Genomic DNA, 9,549 nt, shown 5'->3' with positions numbered 1-9,549 from the left:
GGGTCTAATTGTCCACGGTCAACTGACGTTGGCTGTAATTGGCCACGGTCCCTTATGTTATGGAAAGCTTCGGGGCCACTTCCTGGAGTCGTGGAGTTCTTCCATTACTGGTACATTTCATAAAAGCGTGTTTTTAATTTTTTTATATTACTTATTTGTTGCCAGAAGAGGTAAACACCGATTCCACATATGATAGCCCAATGAACAGACCGGTTAGGGGACAAGTGCTGTTAGCGAGCGCCCATCGCACCAAATTCCTACCGAGTAAAACGAAGCAAACGTTTGGTGCTCGACGTCTAGCGATGACCCCAATGTTTGACCCTCGACATTCCACGGCTACCGGGCAAACTCCACCTTGTGGGGGAGGAGGAGGGGGGGGAACGGAGCCTTGTCACGACAATCAATTACTCAAACTTTATTTATAAAGCACTATTCGTGCAAAACTATTTCAATGCATAGTGCTTTACAGGCATGAACAATACAAGTGAAATTGTACGCAAAATAAAATCACGTAACACATTTCTAGCAAAGTCATGTTAAAAAATAACACGTGACGAAAATTCTAATTAAAATCTAGTTTAAAAAAAGTAAATTTAATTTTAAAAGTGCTTAATGATTCTGAAGCCCTCGTATCCCCTGGCAGGCTGTTCCACAGGCAACGACCCGATAAACTGAAAGCTGCTTCTCCCGAGTGTTTAGTCCTGGCCTTCGGGACGACTAAAAGACCGGTGCCAGAGGATCTGAGGGATTGTGTTGGTTCAAATCTTAAAAGCATGGAAGAAGCGTGTAACGGGTGCCAGACCATTCAACGACTTAAAACCCCAGAGAAGAATAAAAAAATAAATTATATTATTTCACTAACTGGCAACCACTGCAAGGATCAAAATATGGTGTCACGTGAGTGCTCTTTCTGGTTTTCGTCGGGAACATGCGCCGCTGCATTCTGAATTAGTTGCAGTTTACTTTAGGGCCGTCCATAAATGTCGATTTTTGACCCCCCCCCCCCTCGTCACACGGCGTAACAAAAAGTCAGACCCCCCCTAAAATATGATGCAGCAAAGCTCTGCCCCCCACCCCCCCAAAACCATAAAACATGCTTCAAATCGCTTTAAACTATTGTCATTGTAGTGCGTATTTAAGGTGGCGCTGCACTTTGATGTTGTAGGAGAAAACATTTATTAAAAAGTATGTTTAATTAAGTATAACGTGTTGTCTATATTCATTTAAAGTTGCGCATTTTGATGTGATGTCACATTTCTCAAACCCCCCACCTCGTCACACATCGTCACAAATGTCTGACCCCCCCCCCCCCCAGGTGCGTGACGTCATTTATGGACGGCCCCTTATTAATTTCTTCGGAAGACCAGAAAGAAGAGCCTTACAGAGCATGACAATGCGGACTTAGCACCACGGGCTACAGGGCCCGGTGTGCTTCTATGAGCTGCAACAGGCGGGTGCGTGGGGGTGCCTGTGGTGCCGAGCCGTCCATGGTGTACGGCGAATCGGGGCGACCGCCCCGGGCCCTGCACTTTGGGGGGGTCACGCGGTGTGATTATCCCCGGGCCCCGCACCACCACCCCACCCCCATGGACGGCCCCGCCTGCAAATTCCAATGTGGGTCTCGCTCAAGCTGCCTAAGGGGCCTTCCATAAATGACGTTTATGGAAGGCGGGGGGTCAGACATTTGTGACGATCTTGATTTGAAGCTTTCGTGACTGCAGGAATCCATACTTTTTGGTTCTTTCGGTAAAGTCACGTAGGTAGAAATAAAATAAAACAAATCACTCAGGAATCCAGACACTTTGGTTCTTTCTACCTACGTGATTTTACCGAAAGAACCAAAGAGTATTTGTGACGATGTTTGACGAGGGAGGGAGGGTTTGAGAAATGTGACGTCACATCAAAATGCGCAACTTTAAATAAATATTAACTAAATCGAGTTGTTATAACACTAATTTTTAATAATTTTAATTATTAACTATTTGATTATTTAAATTTACTAAGGTCACCTTTTATTCCATGAAGGAGCATTTTGCTTCTCCATGGGATAATGGAGAAGCATAAATTTAGTAAATTTTCTGAATGATTGTTATTTAACATTTTGATTCTAATGATTCTACCAGGGCGTTTCATTCTGTGGAATGATTATATGATTGTTATAATTGTACTCTTCAATTATAATAGTTATAATTACTTTTAATATTTCATAATTATAAGAGAATTTCAATATAATTTTCTGAACATCTGCAGTTTTAGTTCGACGTTGAATATTTTCAAGTGAATTTTATACTAAATTTAAGCTTTCCAACGCCTCCTTTTTAATTAATGTTTTCTCCTACAACATCAGAGCGCAGCGCCACATTAAATACGCACTACAATAATAATAGTTTAAAGCGATTTGAAGCATGTTTTATTTTCAAAATGGAAATATGGTTTTGGGGGAGGGCAGAGCTTTGTGACGTCATATTTGAGGGGGGTCTGACTTTTTGTGACGCCGTGTGACGAGGGGGGTAGAAAATCGGCCAAAATCGCGTGACGTCATTTATGAACGGCCCCTAACAACGGCTAAACTGACTTCCCGAGTGTAGTGCATTTGATTGTACAATGTGTCGCACGTGCGTTGATCTTCTTTCGCACCGTACGTAGCCAACCGTGCGAATCGGAGGTGCGGTGGTCAATTATTGTGCAGTACTGTAAACAATACATAGATAAGGTATTAAAAAAAAAACTCGTTCAGTATCACATTTGGCTTTTGCACTTAATTTGAATAATGTTCCAACTCTGAGAAACCTGGGGTTTGCCTCTCATGCAAAGAACTGCAGGCGTCTATCGCCTACTGAGCAATGGCTGCTACATTTACAGTAGATAAGCTCCTCGCCCCTCCCCTTAACCAGTATTTAAGATGTTGGATTTCTCTTCACTTGATACAGTAAATTTAGCTGTGACGGTCCCACCTGAAGACGGAGACTTGTGTTGCCTCCGAAACGTCAAGATTTAATTGAGTTATTTTTCATTTATTGTTATTTTATTATTATTATTTTACCTACGTGACTTTACCGAAAAAAACCTAAGAGTATGAGCAATGAACATACCGCGACAATTTGCCCGGTGAGTAAATACTCATTAAATGATCCATCGTTGTTTTTCCATTGACTCCCTCCCGTGTTAAAAGCCGAGCTGCCTTTCAGCCCAACAATGTTCCACTCTCGAAAAACTTTTTTAAATCCTTTACATTAAGTTCACTTGCTTGCGCGCTTGCGCGCTTACGACCGTGCAAATCTGTCGGTCGTTTTTTAACCCACTTCCCGTGATCCATTCGAGCTGACATTTTGCACACAGACTCGTTGTGCGTGACAATTTATTTTCGTGAAATTTTTTTTCCATAACTTTACACTTTTTAGGAAATATTTTTTTATATTTAATTACCAATTGCTTAATGGTGGAAGGCAATCATCTGATCCATAGGTGGCAGCCATCTCAAGCCAGAGGACGAGAGGACTCTAGCCGCCACGCATATAAAGGATTTATAATGGAAAACTTTGTTTTTACGGGTTAAATTTTTTTGTACCTGAGAAATACGGCGGCTTCAGGGGGGGGGAAGGGGGCGCCGGATTATCAAAAACCCCGGAAAATCACTACATGATCATTATTTAAAACAGCTTATCTTTGCACATTCTTGCATTGCATTATGTTTTAGGTGTTGTGCATGTTTTTGTGTTTTAAATGTGTTTACTGTATGAAATTGGCATAAATAAACATACAAATAGACAAAAATGAATATCCTACCTAAAAATGTTACGGTAAAATAACAACACAGCGTTTACCGAAAGAAAACTCCACGCTGACGCCTAGCTGAATGCAGTCACACCATCACCGCGCACAGAAATCCTCTCTCATCAAGACGCTCATACATCGGGTTAAGAAAGTGTCAGATGGTGATAGTGAAATTCAACATGTTAATGAAGCACTGCAATTGAACGGTTACAATGATGCACAAATCAACAGGGCATTGAATGCCAAAATCAAATCAAATCACACGAGCGTCGAAATTGACCAAGTAGATAAAACTATCAAAATACCGTACATTGCGGGAAGAACTGATAAACTAGCCAGATGCTTGGAAAAACAAAACATCTGATTTGGCACGATACATAAAAAACTGAGATTTATATCTGGTACAAAATATGTATCACTGAAACTATCAACAGAATGTGTGTACCAGATTAATTGCACTTGTGGAAAATGCTGTGTTGGCCAAACAGGACGAATGATCAGCACGAGACTAAAAGAACACCAAATAAATATTGAATACTCCCAAATAGCACTGTCGGCAGTGGCAGAACGCGCATCCCAACAAGGACACTCAATTGATCTCGATCATGTTGAAGTTGTGCAAAACCAGTGACTACTGTCCCAGACTAATTAGAGAATCTATCGAAATTGAGATTTAAAAAAAATATTTTAACCGTTCGGATAGCTACATTAATCCCTACCCCACATCACTCAAAAAGTGCTCACAAGTGATGCCATCACATCTACCCCTCTAGTTAAGGATCGAAACAGGAGGATTTCTCCACAACTCTGGCTGTCGCATGATGAAGCTAGTTGTCATTACTGGCGAAACGTCGTACTCAGATTGTAAATGTTGTGGCTTTGCTCTCCAACACACTGGTTAGTGCTGTACTAGTGTAATGGCATGGTGACATCTGCTGGCCGGGAAAGAGAAGCACGGGTACGGGCACGGTTAGAGTAACAACCAATCAGAGAAGGTTCCATGAGAGGGCGTGGCCATAGGCGGGGCCTAGCCACGCCTGGGGGGATATAAGGGGGAGCGGACCCGGGGCTCGGGGTTCGTGTGTGGATTCTTGGGTCCTGGCTGCGTCGCTGCTCGCCAACATCTCTCTCCATCGTCCGGCCACGTGGAAGATCTCCTGCGGGGTTTCCATCGCCATCATCGTCACGCCGCGTAGCCGAGTGAGGGCGGTGGGACCACGCCGAGTGATCGGCTGTGTGGAGCCAGTTGAGGCGTTAATATCCAAGAGTTGTGCTCAGCGTGAGAATTCCGTTGGCCTGTGTTGTGCCCGGTGTGAGAAATAAAATAAGTGCCCTCTACTTGACGTGTCGCGGAAGTCGCTCATTACACTCGTAACGAATTGGCATGTTCTGTTTACATTACAAACCTTATTGATTGGCTGTGTCGGGTGGTGAGTTTAACGACACATTTATATATTTACGCAATCCAACCCAAAAAAACTGTATTATGTTACTGTATTTACTGTACTGTACTTACCACTCTAATCTCAAAGACTCTGCATCACGGGGCGATGTACGTAGCACCACTCTTGTTTCAACACAACCCTGATTGTGTGACGATCGGCGGACTGGCTTGCAACCTTTGGAGTGGTTTTTCGGCCTGGGACCACCGGATGTTGGAAGCCGGATAATTGATCGACTAATAAAACATCGAATGGAACACTGACCACACATTAAGAACTACAATGCTCGCAGGTGTCTGTCCTCTGCCCCCCTACCCACCTATTACAGTGTCACCACGATGCCCCCCTCCCCCACACGACAAAACACATAATGGACGCAGCGCGCCCCCTGCCGCCATGATTCGATCGATCGGCCTCTGCTCGCTAAGCGAACATTTTGCTCATTTTGTCAACAAATTGGTCACAAATTCAAATAGCCCGTTGGGACGAATGCTCGTAAAAAGAACGCTCGGTAAGCAGGGCAGGTGGGAAATTACTGCCCCCCCTTCCTCCAGGTGCGGATCAGGATGAGACACTGTAGTTTGCTTGCACTGAATGAATGCTGCGGAGATGATTCACTCCCAGAAGGCCGTGGGGGAGCCGGTGGGTTGTGAGAAAAATCACTTTCAATGTTTACGTGGAGACATACGAAGGAGACGCTATTGTAACCGGAGCACCCGGACAAAAACCCCACGTGTGCAAGGGGGCAACACTCTATCCCAGACAGATGGGACGGGTAGAGTCCACATTGTTTGCCGTACCGCCTTCTCCTGGCGAGCCGGGGTATGATGGTGCCTCCTCGACGCTCCGCGGGAAAGGAGCTTCACGACGTTTGTGCGGCGATCCACCGACCCTCTCCGCCGCCTACGTTGTGCTGGATTACAGACAGCCATGTGCAGCAGCGTGGCCGTCATCACCCGTGGACAGTACTCCAACCCTCAACGACGCCGACGGCGCACGTTGAGGGCAGAACGGTGAAGAGAATGACCGACGGACCGCATTCCAATCCCTCGCTCTCCATGGAGAATCGGCACCCGCTCCTGTGCAAGAGATGTAACCGGTGCGGGGTCGTAGCCAATACCAATACTGGCCATTTGCCGCTTAGTGACAGTGACATCACCACGGGGCCTGTGCTAGGCCAGGTGCACTGAGGCCACGTGAAGTGTCAAAGGCTTGCCGACAGAACACGGGACAGGCCCAGGTGCCATGGGTTGGCCGACTGAGATGACCAGTAGATGTACCAGCTGTACCCCCCCACTGTGCCAACTTGCTGCATTTTAGCCGCCCGGTGCTCCGCTCGTTGCTTAGCATCACTCCTCTGCCCTCCGTCGTTGCTGGAGGGTGACTGCCTTCACGAGCCTCCTCCGTAGAGGCCGACGGCATACGTTGATGGCAGAACGGTGAAGAGCGACCGACAAACCGCATTCCAATCCTACGTTCTCCGTGGAGAATCGGCACTCACTCCTGTGTAAGTGGCGTGACCAGCGCAGGGTCGTAGCGCACTCCTCCGCACCCGCTGAACTGCCGCGGCTGTCCGAGTCCCCCTGTCAGTTGAGCCTCCGGGATTGGCGTGGAGCTGATGTGGCCGGAGCCACAGCGGCCACGGACGTCGCCTGAATCTGGCCAAGTGGGGCCAGGTTCAGCAGCCTTGCGAGGCAAATGGCCAGTGTGGGAAAAAAACAATCACCTGTAGCATGCGGGCCCACATGCTGGCTTAGTGAGATGTTAACTACCTCGCCTGCTATACAGGATGTCGTTGGTTAAATTCCGACCCCGACGCCTATTCTATATTTGGAGTTTGATTGTATTCGGTTTTTCCCTCCACCTTCAGAATCAATGTGCGTTTAGAGTATTTGGCTGCTATACATTTACGCATTATAAGCCACTTCTCATTGGGCTATAATTTGTGATGATCAGATCGCTTCTGAAAAAGAGCTATATAGCTCAGTGGGCCTTACCTGGGGAAAAAAAAAATAGTTAAATGAGTTTAGTTTAGATGCGGCAGTGGAAAAGTTTTTTTTTTATCAGAGAAGAGCCAGCGGGTAAAGCCACCTGTACCGTGAGGGTAACCCGCGCTGGCTCGGTTCGGATGTGCCAGTGGAAAAAGGGGTAGAGTGTTTTTAAAAGAACTCGCACCAGAAAGAACCGACAGCGCAAAGAAGCTGGGTGTTACAGATGGTGGGTTTATTTTCTCAGGCGGACGATTACAGGACACGGCACTGGGATGCTGGGAAGCTAACGGCACTAACCGAACGCAGCACATTCACAACGCGAGAACAGCGAACCGGGGGAGGAGGTGAGGCAGTGGTGGTGGTGGTGGACAACACGGTAAATGGACGAGGCCATGCGAGGGGTTAAGTCCACCGCTACGACGGGGAAGACCGACCGGGCACCACAAGTCACCTACTTGGGGGGACGGCGAGGAGGGTGGACGACATACAAAGACAAAGATCCCCCCCGTATAGCCTGAAGCAGGCTGTTGGGGCAGGTGCTGTTAGCGAGCACCTATGAAGGCCGGAACGGTACACGAGGGGATGGGTGGCCAGCACCACGCCCGACCGCCTTTATCTCTCCATTTGCGATGTGTCCGCATCGCACCAGCTACTCATTTGAGGCCGAGTCGGCCTAGGGGTGGCCCAAGACCGGTTCAGATAATCGTCACTTGGTGTTGGTGGTGGCCGCGAGCGGTAATCGAACTCGGATCGCCGGTTTCGTAGCGCAGCGCGCGAACCACTGCACCACCCCTCCCCACTCATACACACGACATACACAAAGACACGTGCACACGACTACACACCCACCTGAAACCGGGCACATCGGTGACTTGACCAGTGCACCGGTGGGGCTAACCTAGCACTGCCACGATTGGGGACGCACGGGGAAGCAGGTTTCATGGTCAGGTCAGTGTGGTGAGGACATTAAGCACCAGCTAGAACTCTGGTGCGACACCAAGTTAATGGCACAAGCAGCAGTCACGCAGGCCAAAGGCGCCGGTGAAATTCAGGCCCGCCTGGTCCCCGTCAAGGCGTCTCTCGTCATTTGCCGCGGAATTATTGGGGAGAGGAGGAAGAGAAAGGAAAATGGGTAACGGAAAACACCGTGGCGGTCTTCCCGGTTATGTGCGAGGCGACGGGTTGACGCCGGCAGCCAACGTCCTTCGCCGTCAGAAGAGCGACCGACACGGCAAACAATTGGTGGAATCGGCGCTCACATCCAGGGGCAGAGCCAATGAGGAAGCCCCGGAAAGCAAAGCTGCGCAGCAGGAATATGGCGATTAAACTATTGTAGCTCGACGGCCGTGCGAGGGTTGTTAGGCTAATCTACGAACGCACGCACGTGTCGTGTTTGCGTCCGTGCTGCTATCCCCGCCGATTCGAGCCATCGGTTGTCGATTTTTAAACCCGTTTATGAGCGCGTGCCAACATTTACCCCCCCGCCGAAGCCAATCGAACCCCCGCCTCTGTAAAAACGTTCTCGACACAAAGAAAAACTCCCGACACCAAATCTTTCGGCTCTGAAAAAAAGAATCGGCACTCAAAGACGGTTCTGGTCAACAACAAAAATCAGCACGGCGGACGAGCAACGGGGAGCACCGCGGACGACGCACCGCACGCGACGACTATTCCGCGGGACGATCCGACCGCGCGAACCCGCCGGCCGCGTGCCATCGCCGGAGAGACGTTGGGAGAAGACGAGAACGTACCCGGCCGTGCCCCTGTCCGCTGCCACCCTCCCACGCCCCCCTTCCGGCTTTCTCGAGAAACATGGCCGAGTCGGGTCAACGACACGTTCGTCAAGCGAGGACGCCGGGCACGACTCGCGACTCCGAGAAATCAAAACTTAACTCCCGTCCATCTCCCGCCGTCACCTCGGCGAAAATGAGCATCGCCAATTTGGTTGTAGGAGTAGCAACGATAATAGTATTCACGAACCACGACGACGACCGTTATACGGGGCGGGTGGGGGGGGGGACTCGTTGGCAGAGTTTCACGACGAGCTGAAACAGCTGTCCCGACTGCAGTGCACGAGTAACTCTCAACCTCGCGACGAGAGGGACGATCGCGTTAATGGACGGACCGCACCGCAGTTACTACCGCACGCGGAATCTACCACCACCACCACCACCGGGGAAACGTTAGGTTAGTGTGTTTCAGCTCGTATAAAGATTGTAACTTTTTTTATATATATAAAAGGACATTCGGCGGAAGGGGTGGGGGGGGGTGTTTGTTACAAACATGCGTTTAAAGCGGTACAGTGGTCACAAGCAAGCGGAATGTGACGGGCGGGGAAGTCC

Source organism: Lethenteron reissneri, chromosome 61 (genome assembly GCF_015708825.2).
Source record: "Lethenteron reissneri isolate LAM-NWPU_2019-01 chromosome 61, ASM1570882v1, whole genome shotgun sequence".
Lineage (NCBI taxonomy): Eukaryota > Metazoa > Chordata > Hyperoartia > Petromyzontiformes > Petromyzontidae > Lethenteron > Lethenteron reissneri.
Note: the sequence above shows the minus strand (reverse complement) of the source record.